Below are 22,200 nucleotides of genomic sequence, written 5' to 3' on the forward strand. Positions count from 1 at the left end.
CCAAGATGACGCCCCCAACGGGGAAAACGACACCCTAAGACGCCGCCATCATCGCTGCCAGCAATATAGGCAAAGGCTTTGGCCCAGAGCATCCCATATGCACCATAGCACGTACCCCCACCTGACACTCCTGGGACCACGACCGTGGAAGGCGTTCCGGGGGCGGCGCCAACAGACGTGCCTCCTCGCACCTCGCGCAGACTGCCTTCATGTTGTCGTTGCCGCACACGAGTCTTCGAGGCCCTCGCCGGCCACTGTCGTCCTGACACGTGTCGATGAAGGCGTCCCATGGCAGCTCACACAGCGAGGTGGCACTACCCGATGCCCCACGAATCGCCTGACGTCGCTAGAGGCGGGCACGAGCCTAGGTACTTCGGCACGCAGTCCGCCACTGCAGACCGCCTGGCCACCACTTCCGTGGCGCGTCGCATCAGGCTGCCGCCAAGGCTGCCCGCCGCTACCCCGGCCCGTCGTACGCCACTACAGGTTGCCAACACCGTCGAAGCTGCCAACGTCACCCCAGATCCAACCGCGGAGGGTCCGGATCCGGTCATCTAGCGGCCACCATCGACGCCGGGCGTCCTCGCGGGCCTATAGTACGCCGTAGAGCAGCACCAGCTGCTGGGTACTACTGTGCAATCCCCAGGAGCACCCCGCCCTCCGTGCGGCGACGGGCCGCCAGGGCTGGTGCCCAAGCTGCCGCCACCAGCCTCGCATGCCGCCTCCGCGCGCCGACAGGCCACACCACGCACCCGCCTCGCCAACCGCCGTGCAAAAGACCAGGATCATTAGATCTAGTGACGCAAGGGCCGGATCCGCGCCGATGATGCACCAGCATGCCACCATGCAGAGGCCCCTAGCCCTGTCCCGCCCCAGCGCCTGAGCCCCGCACGGGCCGATTTGCCCCGCCGTCGCCTTCCTTGCCGGCCGCCGAGCTTCCGGTGACCTGCTCGGGCGATGTCGAGGGGGAAGGAGGCGGCGTGGACTAGAACGACGGCGCGAGGGGGGGTTGTACGCCATGTTTTTAAAGTAAAGCAACGCCTTTGAAGCTTTTGAGCTTTTCCCGGCAGCTTTTGAGCTTTTCCCGGCTATATCAATTCATGACGTGGCCACAGGGGTTTCTGATTAAGGCGTCCATTACCTTGTACGTACGGTTGTAAACAGCCTATGCAATGCAACCTGGATGTATTCCCCGTTTCATTTACAGAAGTGATGGCATTCCTTCTGAACGGACTTAATTAGACTCTTGAAGCCGCCAGTAGAGAATCGTGTCTTTAGCTTGACTTGTACTCCAACCTTCTCCTGACATGATCCAGTGATCCAGCTGACCATCATGCAACTTAGGCACAGATCACAAGTCCATTGGAGGAAACAAAGCCATCATCTTGCGCACCCATAGCATAATTTGCAGATTGAGGACCTCTACTCTCTCCATTTGCTCATTGATTGCTATTTGCTACCACTACACGGTGGATCCATAGCCATGGCCTCCAGCCTCGTCAATCTGCTCCTCATGGAGGTGACGGCCATCGTGAGCATTGTCCTCCTCGCCATCCTCGTCGTGCTCAGCTCCTACCGCCGCCGCTCCAGCCACCCGGCACTTCGCCTCTTCGTCTGGGCCGCCTCCACCCTCTTCCTCCCTCTCGTGTCCTACGCCGTCTCCGCCGCGGCGAAGTGGGACGCCGCGCGCGTGCCGCTCCTCCTCTCCTAGACCGTCTTCCTCCAGATCCTGCGCAACACCATTGACACCGCCTGCTCCTCCACCTCGACCATCGACAGCGGTGGCTCCACCGGGAACAAGTTCCGGCCCTCGGTCGAGCAGCTTGCAAGGATGGGGTGGGCGGCGTTCCTTATCATCAGCAGTGGCGGCACTGCCGGGAGCCCGCAGCTCACCGGCGTCCTCCTTTGGCTGTGGGTGCTTAGCCTCCTCAAGCTCATCCACAGGCTCGTCGCTGCCGAGCTCGCCAAGAACTCCTTCGCCGTCGGCCTCAACGCATACCTCATCGCCGACTATATGAAGCAAATCCATGGGCAAGCTCAAGCAGGCGAAGGCGGCGGTGACGAGGTTAAGGTGCCTCCTTACTTTGTGATGGGTGAGGACAAACTCCACATTGAGGCGAGACCGCAGGGGTACCGCATTGACCGGGCACCTCCGCCGTCCTTGTCCATTGACGGCGGGCATGGGCATGGGCATCTCGACATCTCGTCACCGTGGACATGACATGGAGGCTTTCCTCATCCGGCGACCCGCTCCTCGCCTCTTTCCCGCACCTCAAGGATCTCTGCCTCTCTTTCGCCCTGTTCAAGCTGCAGCTCCGGCGGTTCATCGGGTGCCCACTCGCTGAGGCCGGTTGTCACCGTGCCATGGCGTTCGTGCAGGACGGGCTCCTTAGTGGGAGCCCCGAGCGGGTGTTCCAGGTGGTTGAGACCAAGCTGTCCTTCCTCGCCGACTTCCACTACTCCAAGCTCTCCGTCTTCTACGCGAGCGGCTGGTGCTTCCCGGCGCTCAACGCGATCCTTGGGCTAGCCACGTGGATCAGCTGCCTCGCCGCCGGTGGCGCCATCGTGCACGACATGACGAACCGCGGCACGACGCTCGCCATGGACTACCTGCAACTCAGGAGCTACCTGTAAGACCACGACACCGTGTTCCACGTCATCGTCGGCCTCGATGTCCTCGTCTCCGTCTCCTTCATCGCCGTCATCGTGTTCACTGAGGGGTGGGAGATCGCCAGCTACTTCTGCTCCGACTAGATCAAGGTGTCCACCATCTGTGAGTACGCTCGATGCTCGTCATGGCGCAAGTCGCCGTAGGTGCGTCGGAAGCTCGGCCGCGTCCTCCGCCTCCGGGCCATGCAACAATGGGATGACCGCTTCTGCCAAATGTCCATCCTGCAGCTCTGGTTCTGCTACTACGGCTGCGTCTCTAGGCAGGTCGACCGGATCGCCAAGGAAACCGTCGTCGTGGCGGCGGCGGTGAAGTCTGCCATCGTGGAGACGCTAAGAACAAACCAGGGCGGGCTCGTGAATGGCGAGCTGTCCTTGCAACGCAACGGCGTCGCCGACAAGCTCATCTAGGCTTGCCGCATTAACGCCACCGGCGACGACAATGCGGAGCTGGTGCTGGGCAGCCTATCCGAGCAGATCCTCATGTGGCATGTCGCTACCAGGCTCGCCGAGCTCAAGCGCTCCCAGGGTGCGCATGGCAGAGTCGACGGTGACAATGACTGCGATGGTGAGAGCGAACGGGTGGTCGTTGCGACGCGGCTGTCCCGTTACTGCGCCTACCTGGTGGCGCTGAAACCGGGGCTCCTGCCGGACCACCGCGTGTGGACGGAGGAGCTCTACGAGGGCGTGGTGGAGGAGGTGACGCGGGTGCTCGCACGCTGCGCCGGGCCGGTGGTGCGGTACGAGCGCACGGCAACGTGCCACGCTAGGAGCATGAACGCGACGCTCAAGAAGGCATCCAAGCTCGGGTGGCAGCTTGTGAAGCAGCTCGCCGACGAGGAGCTGACGTGGAAGGTGCTTGCCAAATTCTGGGCAGAGCTCATCCTCTACCTTGCGCCGTCAGAGAACGCGACGGCACAAGCCAAGTGTAGAGTGGAACTGGATCAACCATAATTTCCATTGATCACCGGCATAGCCTATATATACATCCAACTCAATGAAGGGATCAAAACTACCCTAGATTACAGGATGCGCTGGCGTTCCAGGAAGAACGGGGCCGTGGGAGTGTGCGTCCGAGTCTTGGGTGATCCGCAGAGCGCGCCGAGGCGAGGACGTGGCGACCACGTCGGGAATGTGATCCGCAGAGCGCGCCGTGGAGAGGACGTCGTGACCGCATGCGGCACGGGATAGTCGCGTAGACAGTTGGGCTTCAACACCCCCCTGTAGTCTCAGCTTCTCGATCCGACGCAGAGACTGGAACGGAAGTCCTCGAAGAGTGTCGTCGGCAGACCCTTTGTAAAGATGTTCGCAAACTGTCTGGCGCTGGGAATCTGGAGAACGCAAAGCTCACCGATCGCCACCTTCTCCCGAACGAAGTGGATTTCGATTTCGATGTGTTTCGTGCGCCGGTGATGGACTGGATTGCACGACATGTACACACTGGAGACATTGTCGTAGTAGGCTATGGTAGCCTGTGTAGCGTTGCAGTAGAGCTCCCGTAGTAGTTGCCGAAGCCATGTGCACTCGGACACAGCGTTTGCCACCCCGCGATACTCCACCTCCGCGCTCGAACGGGACACAGTCGTCTGGCGTTTTGAGGACCACGAGACCAACGAGTCGCCGAGGAAGACAGCGAAGCCCGACGTGGAACGTCTCGTGTCTGGGCAGCCGGCCCAGTCCGCGTCGGTGTACGCGGTGATTGTTGGAGAAGATGACGCCAGGAGCTGGAGGCCGAGCGACGAAGTCCCCTTGATGTAGCGGAGGATGCGCTTGAGAAGTGCGGAGTGCGCCACGGTGGGAGCATGCATATGCAAGCAAGCTTGCTGCACAGCATATGCAATGTCCAGCCGCGTCAGAATGAGGTACTGGAGCGCCCCTGCCATGCTGCGGTACCAGGACGTGTCGGTCTTGCTTAGCGGCACACCATCAGAGCTTGAGGCCTTGGAGGAAATCTCGGCCGGCGTCGCGACGGGCTTGCAGTTCGACATCCCGGCCCGATCGAGGACGTCGAGGGTGTAGGAGGACTGAGAGAGCAAGAAGCCCTCGCGATTGCGCTGAACGTCGATGCCGAGGAAGTAGCTCACGGGCCCCATGTCCTTGACAGCAAATGCGGACTGCAAGGTACGCACGATGTGCTGAAGGAGTTCTTGCGATGACGCCGATAGAATCATGTCGTCGACGTAGAGGAGAAGATACGCCATGGCGTTCCCGCGTTTGTAGACGAACAAGGAGCTGTCAGTGCGTGTTTGCCTGAAGCCGATGGACAGCGCGTGCTCGACGAAGCGTTGGAACCATGCTCGAGGTGCTTGGCGAAGGCCATAGAGCGAGCGGGAGAGCAGGCAGACATCGTTAGGGTGCGCGGGATCGGCGAATCCAGGCGGCTGCTGGCAGTAGACGCGCTCTTGAATGTTGCCGTGGAGGAACGCATTTGATACGTCGAGTTGGTGCGCTGGCCAGTTCTTGGAGGCGATGATGGTGAGGACGGTGCGAATGGTGGCCGGTTTCACAACTGGGGAGAAAGTTTCGCCGAAGTCGATCCCCGGTTGCTGACGATCACCACGCACGACCCAACAAGCTTTGCAATGCTCGAACGTGCCGTCGGACCCCGTCTTGATCTTCCACACCCACTTGCCAGAGAGGACGCAGGCGTCAGGAGGACGCGGAACAAGAGTCCACATTTTGTTGCGTAGAAGAGCGTCGCACTCCTGTTGTATGGCGTCGCGCCAGTGCGGGTCACGAAGAGCCACACGAACCAACTGAGGGACAGCAGATACTGGCGACGTGCCGGTGAGCGCGTACTTGGGGTTGGACTTGAAGATGCCGTCGCGTGCGCATGTCACCATGGTGTGCTGGCGAGGAGGTGGAGGAGCGGACGTGACGTCGGGTGAAACTCCCACAGGTGTTAGCGTTGCAGAAGAGCTTGGTGCAGCAGCAGGCGACGGCGGCGGTGGTGGCGTGGATGGCTGGTGGCGTGGCGCGACGCGGGCAGGCGCGGCGTGCACTGGTAGCAGTGTGTCTTTGTCGGCAGAGGTCGGAGAGGGCGAGGGCGATCGTGACCTCGCAGGCGATTCATGGAACGGGAAGGAGTGTTCCACGAACATGATGTGCCGAGACATGTAGACGCGACCGGTGACGATGTCGTAGCAGTGATAGCCGCGGTGGTCGCTGGGGTAGCCGAGGAAGACGCAAGCCACCGAGCGGGGACTGAGCTTGTGAGGCGACTTGGTTTTTGGTGTTGGGGTAGCAGAGACAGCCGAAAACGCGGAGTTCATCATAGCGCGGGGGAACACCAAGAAGCAGATGGTGCGGCGTGATCTGCCTGGTGGCGCGACAGGGACGCCGGTTGATGAGGTACGTCGCCGTGTTCAGAGCTTCAGCCCAAAAGGAGAGGGGAGCTGCACTGTGAAGAAGCAAAGTACGTATACAGTTGTTAATTTTGCGCAAAATCCTCTCTGCCTTGCCGTTTTGCTGGGAAGTGTATGGACAGGAGAGGCGGAACGCCGTGCCCTGAGCCGAGAAGAAGGAGCGCAAGGCAACATTGTCATATTCAGTGCCGTTGTCGGACTGAAAAGTGATGATGGGAAGCTGGAATTGTGTGGTTACATACGCAAAGAAGCCACGGATGACATGAGGAACATTAGACTTTTGTCAAACCGGGTAAGTCCAAATATAATGAGTGTAAGCATCAATGAACACAACATAGTATTTGTAACCGGAATGACTGTAAACAGGCGATGTCCACACATCAGAATGCACAAGTTGAAAAGGGAAATATGCAGGTGTGTCTGAATGCTGGAAAGGAAGGCGAGCATGCTTGCCAACACTGCAATGGTGACAAGAATGTGCTGCCGATTTATTACAGTGGAAATCCAAACTATGAAGGACCTAATGCAAAGTGGTTGAGCCAGGGTGCCCAAGACGGTTGTGCCAAAGCTCGATCGACGCCGAAGAAGACGCAGAGAGAGCTTGGTGGAGAGGCAGCCGTAGAGGGTAGAGATCGCTTGGGCTGTCACATCGGAGCATCACCGTTTGGGTTGGAAGATCCTTGATTGAAAAAACGGCAGGGTTAATTCAATGGAAATGTTGTTGTCACGAGTTAGTTGACGAACGGAAACAAGATTCTTAACTAGAGAGGGAGTGACAAGAACATTATGCAGATGAAGGGGGGTAGAGGAGGTAGGGATAGTGCCGGCAGCTGTATGAGTAACGGGAAGCCGAGCACCATTCCCAACAGTAACGAAGGATTGAAAGGGAGTCAGAGAAGAAGGAGAGATACCGGAACCACTGGACATGTGGGAGGAGGCGCCGGTGTCGAAGTACCAATCATCGGAGCTGGGTGGCTGAGTGGCGACGCCGGCAGTGTTCAGGGCGGCATAGAGGGCGCTGTTGTCCCATGCAGACGCCCCATAGTGTGCAGCATTCGGCGTTGGAGGAGCCGGATGCTGTGCCACCATGGCCTGTTGAGCCGGAGGACGAGGACCCGGAAGACCGGATCCAGGCGCACGGAACGGCATGGGCCGGCTTGAACAAGCCCGGCCCACGGGTTGTAGTTGGCCGTCCACGGCACCTGTGGCCGCTGGGGTGTGGCGCTCGTGTTGCCGGAGGAGGATGAGCCGACGCTCGGTGCACGGCCGTGGTGCTTGTTCTTGGGCTTGGAGCCGCGGTTGCCACCGGCGTCGGGGTTGGAGGAGCCGGACGCACCAGAAGAAGAGCCGCCAGAGCCGAAGGACCCACCATGAGCGGCGGGGGCGGCAGATCCTATGGAGCCACCGTGGTTGGCGAGGAACGCCTGACCGGCGGCCGTGTTGTCGTCGTGCTGAAGTTGGATCTCCTCGAGCAGCAGGTAGGAGCGGGCACTCATGAAGGTGTGAGGCTTGGAGGTGAGCACCGGCTTGACGTAGCGGTACTTGGGGTTCAGTCCGTGGAGGAGGTTCAACACCTGGCTGGGCTCGGAGACGGGATGACCAACGTCGCACAGTTTGTCGGAGAGCTTCTTCAGCTTGGTGCAGTAGGCGTCGATGCTGAGATTGCCTTGGACGACGCTGCGGAAGTCAGCCTCAAGGATGACAGCACGGTGCATCTCATTGTCGCGGAAGAGACCTTCGATGTCCGACCAGATGGTGAACGCGGAGGCATCGGGCTTGTAGATGAGGTCGAAGATGCCCTGGTTGATGGTTGTGTAGAGCCAGTTGACGATGGAGTAGTCGACCTGACGCCATTCGGCGTCACGATCGGCAAGGGGCGGCGGAGAACGAACGTGGCCGAGGAGACCGAACTTGCCAAGAACAGACTCCAGGAGGCAACGCCATTGACTGTAGTTGGAGTCAAGGAGATCGAGGAGAACAGGGACGTGGTTGCTGATGTTCACCGTCTGAACCACGGCGAGGGAGGCAGGTTGGGGAATGTCGAGGAGGTCGGAAGCATCAGAGGAGGAGGAGGAGGAGGAGGAGGAGCGCGCTGGCGAGTGTGCCATGGCGGAGCTGGAGGAAGGTGGAAGCGGGTAAGTACGATCAAGCGCTAACTGATACCATGTAGAGTGGAACTGGATCAACCGTAATTTCCATTGATCACCGGCATAGCCTATATATACATCCAACTCAATGATGGGATCAAAACTACCCTAGATTACAGGACGCGCTGGCGTTCCAGGAAGAACGGGGCCGTGGGAGTGTGCGTTCGAGTCTTGGGTGATCCGCAGAGCGCGCCGCGAGGACGTGGCGACCATGTCGGGAACGTGATCCGCAGAGCGCGCCGTGGAGAGGACGTCGTGACCGCATGCGGCACGGGATAGTCGCGTAGATAGTTGGGCTTCAACACCAAGTCGCTCCGCAGCGGTGGCGAGTTCATAACCGTGCTTTGGGCATTGCTTGGTCACGCCGGCATTGTTAAGCGGCCAGAGAGCACTGGTATCTCAGTCTAATCATCAGTTTCCATTCTCTTCCTTGTATGTATGTGGTTTAATTTGGGCCGGTACGTCAAATTGTAGATACAGGTCTCTATCTATTTTTTCTTTTAGTTTATTAGTTTATTTCCACTTCGTTGATCTGGACAAAATTGGATGTTACCATAATTAATTTTATGCTGAGTTATTGTGCTGTTGATATTAGTCGGTTGAAAAATCATAGATGCTAGCGTCCGGACGTCCGATCCGGATACTAGCGTCGGACCGTTGATGACTATTGACTATCAAAATTTCGACCGGAACATATGTGCATGTTGCATGCAACATTCAAAGAACAAAATGCTCTTCTAGCACACGGAAAAAACCCACCGCAACATAGATGGATGTTTCGTGCAACATTTTAGTTAAAGATATATATACAGTACTACTACAACGATTGATTGGTCTTCTACAATATTTACAGTGTACAAGTACCTACAACATCGCATATCACCGGTTGAAACACTACAGGAAACTGGAATTTCCTTGAGGGTGATATCACCGACAGGGTTATCTAATTTACCGACAGGAAAGCTGAAAACTAATTTCCTTGAAAAACAATTTACAGTACTGGAAAAATTCAATTGTCTTCTATGGACAATTCAAAGTTCTTTCTCCAAATTACCACATAATAATTGCAATATTATCTAAATTTGGTTAAAAGATTTTAAAAAATAACATGATAACATATTTTTGGTTCATAATCTTGCCATAAAAAATTTAAATAGTTTTAGTAAAGTTGTACCACTATATTTTCGAACTCGTATGCACCTCAAATTTGGACACAACCTTATTTTCAGCATAACATTAGAAAATATGAATTTACATTGCCAATTTTTGTGAAAAAACATATTTTCCTACTTTGAATTTCGGTGGAAGAAAAAAAAGCCATATGAAAATATTCAAAAAGTAGTAATTAATATTTTTCTACCATGATTTTAGAAAAATTAAGAAAAAAGAATCATCGAATTGGGAGTTGATATGAGGGAGAAATACCAAAACAAGTTTTAATCCAGAATTAAAAGAAGGAAGACCAACTATACATGTGTTATTCATTTGAATCCATCTAGTAATCCATTTTTTCTGTGTATGTCTGATATTTTCTTGTGAGTATTCGAGTACCGACAAAGAAATTATGAATTTCTGTGTGTGTTATGAATTTCCTTGTGAGTGTTTACCCAACCGACAAAGAAAATCTTAATTTTCCTGTGTGTTCATAATTTTCCCAGAGAGGTTTTAAACAACTTACAGGCAAGAGTGAATTTCCCAATGTGTTCGGTTATTCCCATGTGAGTGTTTCGGCAAGCAACAAGGAAAATCGAATTTTCTTGTGGGTTTCTTGAAAAACACTCAGGGAAATTTGGCACACATAGGGAAAAACGGTTTCAAGTAGTGAAACATCCAATAAACATACCACAACACTGGGGAAAGAAAGGTAATCTCACCAATAACTTATTACGACTTTAGAAAATAATATTACCACATCACATATCAACTGTCATAACATTTCCCAACAACCGTAGCAACATGGGGGAAAGATAAATCACAACCAGAACTCGTCAATATCCAAATCACATGCTGCAACATTAGAAACCTGTACACTCGCAAAAAAAAAAGAATCCCCTAATTCCAGCAACCCCATTGTCATCCTATAGAACCTAACGTTATTTTAAAACCTCATGAGGGCAAGATGCCCCCCACCCCCCTAATTTATACTGACTCTAACAAAGGAATGCAAAGCCATTTTGCATCTCGGCGGACACTGTGCCGCACGAAATCCATCTCCAACAAATGAGGCATCGCAGCATGCAGTTTGCATCGTGAGGAGAGAGGTGAGCTAAAAATGGATTCCCTCTCTCCTCCTACGCAAATCCGGAGGCAAGCGGTGGGGCTGGCCGCGCGAGTGAGCGCGAGTGACCTCCTCCCCGCGCGGCAGGGCAGCGGCGGCAGGCCGCAGCTGGCGGCAGGCCGCAGCTGGCGGCGGGCCGGAGCCGCGGCGGTGCACGCGTGGTGGGGCGGAATGGCGGCGGCACTCCCTGCGAAGCTCGAATCGGCCCCGGCGGAGCTTGAATCGACCGTCACGGAGCTCCTTGTGGCGGCCCGCGCGAACACGTGAGCCACCAGCGGGAGGAAGGGACGGGAGGGGGCACCGCCGCCGCCTCCACGTCGGTCGTGCAGCCGCGGCCTGCGGCCACTGGCGGGAGGGAGGGGAGGGGGCACCGCCGGCGGTAGCTGAAGAGGAGGGGAGGGGGCGGCGTCGGCAGTAGCTAGAGGGGAGGGAAGGGGTGGTGCACTGGCGGCGAGAGTAGAGTGGAGGGGTGGCGCACTGGCACCGGGAGGAGGGGAGGGGGTGGCGCAGCTGCCTCCGCCTCAGCCGTGTGGCCACGGCCCGCGGCCACTGGCGGGAGGGAGGGGTGGGGGCGCCGCCGGCGGTAGCTGTGGGAGGGGGCTGATTTTTTGCGTCTGCGCTGTTGGAGACTCGATTTTTTGCGTGCGCGAGGCAAACACTGTGGGCTATGCAAACTCCCGAATGCCTCTCTTATTTTCCTTTCTCTTGTTGGAGTCAATCTTATCGTGGAGCTGGTGTGCCCCGGCACCGGTCTCAGCCGCCATTGGATGGCTACCGAACGGATCAGACAAAAATAAGCTGACAAGCCTACAACATGCATGCAGGTGTCAGAAGGGAGAGGAATGGTGGGATGTGCGATGTGTGTCAAAAGGCTTTCTCTTGTTGGAGTTAGTCTTATCGTGGAGCTGGTGTGCCCCAGCACCGGTCTCAGCCGCCATTGGATGGCTGCCGAATGGATCAGACAAAAATAAGCTGACAAGCCTACAACACGCATGCAGGTGTCAGAAGGGAGAGGAATGGTGGGATGTGCGATGCGTGTCAAATGGGAGAGGGATGGTGGGATGACCGGATGAGAAGAGCGAATTTATTTCTACAAGCGTCTCTTCATCTTCCATTGACTGTCTTCTATCATCCCCCATTCTCCACTTTTATATATTTATAAAAATCATTCATAAATAAAGATACACATATGTGCGCACCCGTATATTTATAAAATCATTCGTAAATGATGTGTGCTGCTGCAACATGAATAAGAACTTTTCACATGGATAATAACAATATGTGTGCACCCTCACATGCAAATAATTAATAAGATTTTTCTGCCATGCACAAAAGTATGTGCATCATAACATAATTTGTATTTTGATCATTATTCATGCTAAATATCTGTGACATGAATAACACGGCAGGGTTAGTGTTTATTTGGTAATATTAATGATTTATTATTTTAAATAAGCATATGAATTTTAGTCTTTTCCTCTTGAGCAACAAGAAGTTTGATGATATATCATTTTGATGTGTATTTGCTCCACTAAAAAAATTAAGCATAAACAGTTGTATATGTGCATGCACAAAAGTATGTGCATCATAAGATAATTTTTATTTTGGTCGACATTAATTATCTGTGACATGAGTAACACATCAGTGTTAGTGTTTATTTTGTAATATTAATTATTTGTCCTTTTAAATAAACGTATTACATTTTAGTCTTTTTCTCTTGAGCAGCGAGAAGTTTGATGAAATATTATTTCCACAATTGATGAGTGTAAAAAAATATGTGTAAAAGAATTGCAACATCATGCACAATACTACATGCAAAGGGATATAAATATCATACAATTGATGAGTGCATCTGTCATACTTTAAGCAGTTTTAACTGTTCATCCATGCAAAACAATATGGGTATTGCTTTAATTTATGAGTTAACAAAAGAAGTGCATATATTTTGTCAATATTTCAATTTGGTTATGCAAAACAAATATATGCATCTATCATGCAAATATTTTTGTGTTTATTATGCATAAGAAATGCACATCAATCGAATGATTTATATGCGCAAAAAAGAGTGTGCATTTGTTATGGTATTTTTTATGATTTCTGTGCAAAAAAAATAAATGCATCTATCAATTATCATGCACATATGTTTTACATTTTCATGTGCTTATAAAATGCGCATCGAGATATGTTACTTTTCCTCTACACCAACACCATGCAGCAGTATTTGATTTGTTCTTTGCATGAAAATAGGTGCATCATGATGCAGTGAAGAACATTCTCACATTCTTTTGATCACACCCAAAATTAGTGCATCTAACATACATTACTTTGTAATGTATACAAAAATATGTACATGCATTTATTCAGCGTTTTTGGAATTAACTTTGATATGCATATGTATTTATTCAGCATTTTTGAAATCGACTTTGTTGTTTAGAAATAAGGTCTGTCGATCTACATATTTTTAAGTTTAAAAAAATATCTACATATTTTAAATAAATACAGTTGCTCACACATGCTTGCCGGTGAGCACACACCGATGGTACTTGTATTGTTTTCTGTGCATAACAGACCATGAAGCACTTTACTCTCTCTAGGCTTCTGCACTCATCACTGCTCTCTCCCTCTCTCTGCCACGCGTCGTCAAATCTTTGCATTCATCGCTGCACCTGGACGGCTCATAACACGGACTCCCCACCCCCCCCCCCCACCCACCCACACCACTCGTGGCCTCACATAGCCTCCGCTCTAACGTTGTAATACACTTGAAACAAATTCTATATGTTTCTTTGACGGCGGTTTCATCCGGGGGCTCCCATGAACAAGCCTTGGATCCATGGATCAACCAAGTAATTAACCAAAATGACCAAGTTGACCTCCATACACAACTGAGGAAGTATCACTCACAAGCCAGCAAAGGTGGCGCATCAGATGACTCCAATGGGCTGGGTCAAGTTCGGCCGAACCCAACTTGACCTCCACGGCCAGCAATCGCCTTGGACAGACTTCTACCGATCTTAGGAGGCAATTCCCACTTTGCAGCAGTTAAGTCAGTGGGTCCAAGGGTTCGGCCAAACCAGGCCCACAGCCACCAACCATCCTATAACGCAGATCCCACCACCTCCACTGCTGGCCTTAAGCTTGCTCTACAACTTGACAGTAAGCCCCCAAAACCCAAATCACCATTGCATTCAGGATCCCTTTGGAACATGACATTCACAAAATAAACGAATAAGAAAGAACAGAATTATTGGAGTAGACATGCAATTGAAACCCTACGCACAATTGGAAAGTCTTCATAACGGATGGAGCGAGCGATGTTTGTCCGTTCCCTTAATTCCAAAGGAATCAGAGTACCAAAACAGAAAATGTCACAGTTTTTGGGAAAGAAAATAATGACAGCAAGAAAAGGCCAGCGCTGGCAAAGCATGAGAGAACATAGCTTCCACGGCACCGTCACCATGAACAATAATCTTTGTCCCGTTGGTTACCTGTTGTATGCAGATTGCACAGCTCAGGCACACCTTTGCAGGCGTTATTGCGTTAACCCGAGAAGGTGACCTTTCCTGGGGGTTTCTTGGAAGAAGAGACTAGCTAACAGAGCTGCCACAGCTTTTTGCATCCTCTTCTGCCCAAAAGTGCCATCTCAAACATAGGAAAGGAGAAAAGAGGAAGTAGACACGTACATAAAGCAAGATAATAATTGATACTTAGCGTGCTGGAGACACAATTGTTGCTGAAAATGCTGGAAAACCTGCAGCTTATGCTACTTGTTCTTTTTCTTAGGGGGTGCTTAATGATTTATATATGCTACTCTTCTTTTCCATTGCACCTCAGCATTTCGGCCCAATCCAGAAGGACCAAGATCGGATTGGGCCTGGTTCAATCCCGCGGGCTGGTACGGGTGGGCTTTGGCTCTGCGAAGCAACAAATTAAATTACTCTATTCTATTTCCAAAAGAAAGTCGAACTACCCGAAGGCAAGCCCGGCCTGGCCAGGCCAAGACAAAGACAAAGACAAAGCTTCATACTGTTGCCTAAGCCTGCCTCCGCCCTAATCACCACTCTGACACGGGCATAAAGAAAAAAAATCCGTTAATAGGGATGTTCTAATATTCTTCAAAACTTATTAGGGTTAATTGACAGTTTCTTAATAATCTCATCTCAAACCAACTACCGTATTAGAGAAGCTCTAATTCCCCCTCTATTTACGGAGAGTTTGTAGAGAATTATTGGTTTGTCATAATAATTACTGGAAAAAGAAAAAGTAATAGGAAACTGCTGGAATATTATTTTTACACAAACCCTCTAATATGGTAGTTGATTACGGAAATGAGGACTGCTGCAGGAGGTGCTGTAAGAAACAATAAACTGAATTATTTTTTAGATGTGCTAGTAATAGCTGGCTATTACTCATCTTACTAAATTTCTCTCGGATTTTGATACTCCACATTACTTTAAAATTTTTGTTCTTTACTCAGAATACAGGTACGTTTCTTTAACTTGCTCCAGCTCCAATTAAAATGTTTGATTTTTTTGCTTCAAATGATAATGCGCTATGTTCAACTGCAAATTTCCCTTGAGCACTTGCGAACAGAGCAATGATTGCCAAAGTCACTACAGGTCATGCAGCACTGCAGCCTCTACAGATCTTGGCGATTAAATCTCGAGAAAATGGACAACCATGGGCGATATTCACGTGCTATACAAATTCAGAAAGGGACCCGAAAGTGCAAGCACAATAGACAATACATTTGTGCAGTCCTAGTCTTCTACTGGCAGCATGCCAACCTGTACATATTAGATGTCGCTCCCCCTCCCCGCCCCCCCCCCCCCCAGCCCCCGGCGGTCACCTCCGCCGCATGGGCTCTAAGCCGACCATGCGCTTGAACCCACTGCTCAACTACCTAGAATGGCAACGTCAGCTTGCTGGAGCACTACAAGAAATCTCTTAATCCATGACAAATTTTGCTGACATTTATATATAAAACTTCATAGACTGTCAACATCTATGACGATTCAAGAATTTTTGTCACAGATTTGCAAATGGCCCATTTGGGCTCCAACTCGGGGCTGGTTTCTATGACGAACCAATGATAACCATAATGGTTTGAATATTAAAATCGTCACGAATATGATGCTATACTCAACCACATTGACAAAATACATCCCTTAATTTAAAGAAAATAAGATGTATTACTTCTTTTTCTTAAAAAACATGGGTGTTGTGCAAGGTAGGAAATAAGAAAAAAATAAATTGTATTTGTATTGTGTGCGTGTGATGGAAGAAAAAAATCCTCCCGCAGCCTCCCCATAGTATGCATGTGAATCTCTGATTGGGAGAAAAATTGGTGATAAAAAAAACAAATAGCCCCTGACAAAAAAAAGATAAAAACCAAATAGCCCCTCACAAAAAAAAGGATAAAAAAAATTGGAAAAAAGAGGGTATGGAGCATTCAAACTATGGTCTCTAAGACCAAACTGCCGCACCATACCATTACGCATTCGAACCAGCGTCTTTGGTATAGTGGTTTATATAGTAATATTTTTGCCTTAATTTGGAAAAATAAAAAGAAATATGAGGTGAAAGGAGATCGAAGTATTGAACCCTGATCTCCAACCTAAGACCCGCAGACCTTACCCCTTAAGCTACACCTTGTCACCTTGATTTGTTGCGATCACTGGTGTTACTTTATTTATCCACAAGTATCTTGTATCTTGTATTGTCTCATGTATCTTGTCCAAATTAATTTTCAGGTGTGGCAAGGACATTTGGTCGTTAAGACCTAGGGTCAGGTAAAGTTCATCTCAAATTTGTTACCTGATTGTACTGTTTAAGAATGATACTAGTTTTTTTTTGCGGGTAAGAATGATACTAGGTTAATAGAGTGCAATCTTAAATGTGCAAGTTGTGGTACCACTGTTCACCTGCAGTTCTATATTGCTATATGCAGAATGAGCTACTAATGATATATTAATTGCATTGCTACATAGATGTTACCATGCTGCCGCATCATTTTTGCACAAGTTCTTAGTTTAGGGCCTTGCACATACGTCACTGTGGTTGACTTTATTTCTTAGTTTAATTTAGGGCCTTGCACAAGTTCACCGGCCGGCATGCACGCATAGCAGTTTCAATGATACACGTCAGTTTGTCATGCCAAAGTAGGCTGCATTACTGATTAAACATGAAAGGGATCTTAGAGTTGCGTGTATATATAACAACGAAGAAGGTCATGAAGTGAAGCCGATGCCATAACCGGGTTAATCAGCACGGCGTGCTACATGCTATAACTCTGTTTCGGGCATGACTTGGTCGGGGGGGGGGGGGGGGGGGGGGGGGGGAGGTTAGAGAACAGGGAATTTGATGGGGGCAAAATGAGTTGAAACCAGTCCCGGATTAATAAAGAAAGGATTTCATTCATCCAGAATATATTTTCAGGCTTTAAAATAAATCTAGACAAGTCTAGATGCATCTTTTAGACCATGATGAATATATCTAAAAAAATCCAAAATGAAAATTCCTGAACATCATTTGGGACACAAGAATCCTATATAAAATACTTGGAACTCATGAATGGATTCTCGGTGAAATCGAACGACCTAGCTCTAATCCATAATGCGAACCAAAGATTAACAAACAACTCTGGATAATAAAGGCCCCACTAAAAGTAAAAATATTTATTTGGTACCTTGGGAGAGGGGTAATCTTAGTGAAAGACAATGTAATTAAGCGGAACTGACATGGCAGTGAACAGTGTTGCTTTTGCTATAAGGATATGAGACTATTCAACATTTATGAGTGGCGTCTAGCTCCTATGGTATGGGCAAGTATGCATGCTACTTTTGGGCTTCCACAGCCACACAGTATGCCACACATGTTTGGGATTTGGCAGAGGGGGATTAGCGCCATTTTTAAATATCTAGTGTTACATGGATCAACAGCTACATGTTGGTCTGTGGAGGAAAAATAGTCTAACTTTTTAGTATAAACAAACATCTTTTTTGCAGGTTATCTTTCACGATTTCGCATTGGCTTCGCATATGGGCTATCCTCCAAAAGGCTACTACACATGGTTCAGTTGCAGCGTTATCTAAGCGATTGACACAAATGGTCGAGGATTTCTTTTTTACCCAGGCATATGGATGGAGGGTGTAGTCTACGGATTGATAGTTATTAGTGTACTTGCTTTCTCCCATTTTAAGGTACTTGCTTGGATATATTTTCAAGTAGTGCCATATAATTTGGATGTAACTATAATTGAGTTTAATAATAAAATTCCCCTTTCTAAAAAATTGAGGAGTACAAGAGATATAAAATAGAAAACAATTTGACTGCCAATACATCAGAAGGAAATGGCAGCCATACTATATAAATAGTTTTCTTTCATCCAAAGTGTGTATAGTCAGACCGCTGCATTAACTGTCAAGTGCAACGCACAAGCAAAACACAAATAAGTTTACACAAAAGCACGAAGCACAAATAAGTTCAGATATAAGCAACCTTTTCTTTGATCTCACCATTCAAAAAGTTGCCATGGCGCATTACGAACAATAACATTGATACTGGTATATTTATATACCATACACACAGCATAATAAATCATACTTATTCTCAAAGCTACCTCGGCAGAGAGCACATAACAGTTGTAACAGAGTTTAATTATTGACGATCCCATGCTCTGAAAGGAAACTTATTTGACATTTGTCGCAACAAATACTACTCCAGATCACAATCTGTGCAACTTGATTGTGAGTTTTTTTACCAGTCTAGCAAGGCTCTTTCCCTCAGATCATGCGGAAACATGATTTTGAAAAGTCTAGTAGGTAGCACTCTTTCCTTTGGCTGAATAACTAGCACCTACAGCACTCTTTCCTTCAGCGGATTGATTCATACCTGCACGTTTATTTAACTAGTAAATGACATTTCTCCAGGAAAAAATTGATTAAACTGAAAGCAGCACCCACCTGCAGCATCTTTTCCTTCAGCAGATTGACCAGCAATTGCAGCACTATTTTCTTCGGCTGACTGATTTTCACCTTCAAATGTTTTTGAAGTATAGTAATTTAAATTATTTTTCTAACATAATAATGGCATGAAATATCAGATCATCTAAGTATACATATATTTTCTTAAAGTGTCATTAAAATCTTGCCCATCTGAACATATTAAGCCTGGAATTTTGTGTCAGAACTCCTTTCATCTGTTCATATATATACATTGCTTTTCAGTTTTGTGTTTTTTATCCTGGAAGGACTTTGTTGATTCCATTATCAAAAATGTATATACAAGAAAAAAAACTAAACCTATAAAATGTTATAGCACTCATTGGGCTCCATCCATGCTCACTGTAAGTGGGCAGAAGAACAATTCTCGTTTTGATTAGTTAAGGGTTAAGATATATATTAGAAACATGTTATATCTGTATGAAGCCAAGAATGAATGTTACAAACAACTTTAATGCCATACCACAACTTTTCTCATGCTGATCATCCGATTTCTGCAAAAAGCCGACAAATATGCATGTACTGATCAGTATCAATGTAAAAAGGAAAAGAACTTAAAAATGAGAAATGTTAATATATATACAAACATATTGTTCGAATGTAAAAATATATGGCTACAGTTGTGCAGAACTTTAACCTTTTCATTTTGCTCCAACCTCCATAACTCATCCAGGAGGTTAATAACTGCTCTTTTGGAGCGAAGTTTGCCAAAATCTTTATGATTATATGTCTGCATGTAGGAAAAATAAATATATAAGCAGAAAGTAGAATTTTCTATTCAGTGGCAACTTGGCATTTCATATGTTCATAACACTACAAAAAATCCGGTGATCCATGACGATTGAATTTCGTCACAGATCACTGAAAAACCGTCATAAAACAGTATCTATGACGATCTCAAATAACGTCATGTATTGAGCGTCACAGATCACACCTCGTGACGTTCCTTAAATTTTCGTCATAAATTGCTTGATCCATGACGTTTTAAAACCGTCATGGAATGTCTTCGGGCCCCTGAAGCCCAACCCAAGCCCGTTTTCTATGACGAAAATTAACGTCACGAACAGTATAATTTTCGTCACAGATTCTACTGCCATATCACACATTGATGACATGGAGGATGATGTGGCTGCTGACATGGTGATGATGTGGCTGCTGACATGGAAAGAGGCTGACATGGCAAGTGACGTGGCAGGTGACGTGGCTGCTGACATCAGCAACACAGCCCATGAATTGAATGGGCCCAAATTCAAAGTGGGCCTGATTTCAGCCCAACAATTATTATTAGCTAACCAGAATCGGCTTTATACACAGCCCATTTAACAAAACAAAAGTTCCAGCACAAAAGTCACAATAAGCAATTACATCCAAAATTATAATGTCATATCAATAATGTTTGCACCCCAACATCATGACATCAGAATAATGGATCACATAAAGTTTTTTTCCATGTATCAAAACTAGCAGCCTAACATTACAGGAAAAAAAGACAAACAAAATAGAGCAGAAACAATAGAAGATAGGTTTCATCAGGAGTATGAACCAGCAACAGCAATTAAGGAAGCAAAGAATTCTTTTTCATCACCACATCAGTTTTGATGAGTGTTGTGGCAGCACATTTGGCTAGCAATGATTTCTTCTCTGTGAGGCTTCTCTTCTATTCTAACTGCCAATTCTTTAACCTTTTAAATCACCTGCAGAAATTAATGTCAATGCATAGTTAACTTTAGAAAATTGTAAGGAATAAAAATGATTGGCTGCTCAAAAGAAAGATGGTAGTTATAGACATACATGTCTCTTCAAAGTAAATTGAAGACAAACATTTTTATTTGAAGCATACATGCTAACATGCATATAATAATAATGAAAGGCAAGAAGAATCGAAGCATACCAGATGCACACTGCAATAGACTGAACGCTTGCAAAGAAGTTATCATCAGCAGCACCCTGCAATAAACTCATTTTAGTTATCAATCAAGTGAGCTAAAGTGGTCATCATGACACACGCCTCAGGTCACTCTCAGACCTCAGCACCACTGGAAGGATATACGCAGTCAAGTAAAGTAGTCAACATTGGATGAGCATTTTGTTCACAGTTCAGTGCACCTAAATCAGCAAATTGTTCCATAAATAAGGACCGATTTGGATAGGGGGTCTGGTCCAAACCACATGAATACATGATTTAGTTAACTTTGTGACGGAATCCTAAACACTCCTACAAAACCGTACTGAATAAATCTGCATCGGAGCAGTAGCAGCAGCGGTGCAAAGAAAAGAATATCAAGCCATAACTAGAATCAGGAGGTACTAGGTGCAAAGAAAAGAATATCAAGCCATAACTAGAATCAGGAGGTACTACGAAGATACAGAAGTTGCTGAACAAGTTAGTGCTGACATAAAACTTTGCTATACTCATCATATACATAAAACCGCCTAAGAGTTCAGAGTCAGACAAGTCCAAGCAGTGACATCAAAAGGCAGACCCAGCAAATACATAGAACCACCGCTTAACGACATGCTTGTGTAGAGGATGCACAAAGGATGGCTAAACTACTCATTGCTGTGCTACAAATATTTACAGATTTTGGTTGGTGTAGTATCCAACAGAGATGATAAAAAGTTTAGCAGAGTGTAGTGACAGTGACGGATATTTCAGGTTGTTTGCTAGTACTGTTGATTTGCTATAATGCTTCATATATAGTTAGAAAATTGGGGAGGACAGGCACACCTTTGTTTCTACTAACCAAAGGAATAACTTTGTCCAATGTCTCCAATAAAGGATCTTCCTCCAATTGTCTGATCGATAAAGCTATCCTTGACTTCTCCCTGTTTTATTTTGTAAATGCAAAGTTCCTGGTCTACTCCTGTTTCAAAAAGAGCATACCCATCCTACAAAGCAACAGAGATCATTGAGTCCAGTTTCAAAAATATGTTCTAAACAAGTGGAGGAGCTATTCACATACAGAATGGAAGTGATTGACATCCTCTTCAGCAATATACAATGTATTCGCGGACGTGCGTGATGTGCACGCCAGCCATGGTGACGGAGCGTTGCGGGCGTGCTGGATGTGGATGCCGCCGCCGGCAGCGGCAACAGCGTCTAATTAGATGCGCCGGCAGCTGCTGCTTACCCTTCTGCCTACGCCTCGCAGAGGCGGAGCCGCACGCCGGGGCCGAGCTGCGCCGGCAGGCCGCTGCCTGCCCATCCGTTGGCGCCTCGTGGAGGTGGAGCCGCGAGCTGGCGCCGAGCTGCGGCCGCCGGTCGCGGAGGGGGAGCCACCGCCCAACGCGTATCCCTGGCGCGGCGCGCGCGGGCCGGGGCCCGCCTAGCGGCTAGCGCTCGGCCGCCGCTCACTGGCCTCTCGCCTCCTGCAGCAGATCTGAGTAGGCTTCGGTCGAGAGGCAGAGGCGCGTGGATCTGAAGGGGGCTGGGAAGGAGATGACCGTGGTCCGCTAGGGTTTCTGGTGGATGTATGTGGTTTTATACATGATGAGAAAACGATCTAGACCGTTGGATCAGGGATGAATGGACAGAAAAACTTAGGCTAGGGTCCTTACCTGCAAAAATGGCCCAGTTTCAGAATTCTTGGCCCATTTAGGTATTTATTTTTATTTCCATTAAATTAAAGAATCTTGGTTAAGTGACATATATCAATAATGATTTTATATGTACAAATACATTTTTCATATGTATTAGACTGCATATAAGTTGTCTCGTAGAAGTTTCACTAATTTTCTAA

At 48.1% G+C, this 22,200-nt stretch overlaps 1 long non-coding RNA gene and 1 pseudogene across 2 annotated transcripts; one reads left to right on the forward strand and one right to left on the reverse strand.

The window, feature by feature from the left end:
• Positions 1 to 1,483: 1,483 nt before the first annotated feature.
• Positions 1,484 to 8,642, forward strand: LOC120673276 (annotated as a pseudogene).
• A 9,295-nt stretch (positions 8,643 to 17,937) lies between these two features.
• Positions 17,938 to 21,900, reverse strand: LOC120673612. Of its 2 annotated transcripts, XR_005674704.1 has the most exons (8): positions 21,424 to 21,900; positions 21,189 to 21,349; positions 20,352 to 20,407; positions 20,046 to 20,154; positions 19,098 to 19,190; positions 18,924 to 18,954; positions 18,422 to 18,493; positions 17,938 to 18,350 (listed from the first exon to the last, which is right to left on the reverse strand). It is a non-coding gene; the product is annotated as an uncharacterized LOC120673612 (long non-coding RNA). The 2 variants fall into 2 exon arrangements; XR_005674703.1 differs by lacking the exons at positions 17,938 to 18,350; positions 18,422 to 18,493; positions 18,924 to 18,954; positions 19,098 to 19,190 and having other exon boundaries at positions 19,779 to 20,154; positions 21,424 to 21,896.
• Positions 21,901 to 22,200: the final 300 nt, after the last annotated feature.

This window comes from Panicum virgatum, chromosome 5N, assembly GCF_016808335.1.
Source record: "Panicum virgatum strain AP13 chromosome 5N, P.virgatum_v5, whole genome shotgun sequence".
Lineage (NCBI taxonomy): Eukaryota > Viridiplantae > Streptophyta > Magnoliopsida > Poales > Poaceae > Panicum > Panicum virgatum.